Genomic DNA, 1,067 nt, shown 5'->3' on the forward strand with positions numbered 1-1,067 from the left:
TGTTTCTGAATTTAGACAAGTTTGCTTTGTGGCCTAAAATTTGGTCTATTTTAGAAAACGTTCCATGTGCTGCTGTGAAAAATGTGTATTCTGATGCTGCTGGATGAAATGTTCGGTAGATGTCTGTTAAATCTTGTTGATCTATGCAGCTGTTTAGATCTGGGTTTTCTCTTTTGAGTTTTTGCCGAGTTGATCTATCTAGTGGGGAGAGTGGTGTGTTAAAATCCCCAACAATTAATGTCTTTGGATCTATATGGGATTTGAGGGAAAGTAGTGTTTCTTGGATAAATTTGGATGCTCCATTGTTTTGTGAAGAGATATTTAGAATTGTAATATCCTCCTGTAGGAGAGATCCCTTATTTAGTATGTAGCAACCTTCTTTATCTCTTCTCACTAATTTTAATTTGAATTCTATTTTATCTGATATTAGTAGTGCAACTCCCGCCTGTTTATGGGCGCCATTTGCTTGGTAGATTTTGCTCTAGCTTTAACGTTGAAAATGTGTTTGTTTTTATGGGCAAGATGTGACTCCTGCAGGCAGTAGATAGAAGGGTCTTGTTTTTTAATCCAACTATACAGTCTATGTCGCTTAATTAGAGAGTTAAATCCCTTAGTGTTAAGAGATAGGACTGAGAGCTATTTGGGTGTTCCTGCCATGTTATCCTCCTTCTTGGAGGCCGCGAAACCTGGGTTCTTCGTATGATTCTTGGATTCTCAATTTGGGTGCAGTTTATTGGCCTTTATTGTGATCTTGTTGGTTTTAAAAATATGGAATGCTTCACGAATTTCTGTGTCATCCTTGTGCAGGGACCATGCTAATCTTCTCTGTATTGTTCCAATTTTAGTATATGTGCTTCCAAAGCGAACACTTGCTTTATGATTTTAACATTACCTAATAACTTTGAGTTTAGTCATCTACCAGTCTCTTCTCTATGTAGTAAAAATACTCTATGTTTTTATATCTTTTATTGCAGTTAGCACAATTTATGACATTTAGTAGGGAATCAAAGAATGTATTTTGAGTTGGATAGAGTCGAAAAAATGTCCTAACATTCCATGATCAAGTA

Source organism: Dipodomys ordii, unplaced genomic scaffold (genome assembly GCF_000151885.1).
Source record: "Dipodomys ordii isolate 6190 unplaced genomic scaffold, Dord_2.0 Scaffold80, whole genome shotgun sequence".
In the NCBI taxonomy this organism is placed as follows: Eukaryota; Metazoa; Chordata; class Mammalia; order Rodentia; family Heteromyidae; genus Dipodomys; species Dipodomys ordii.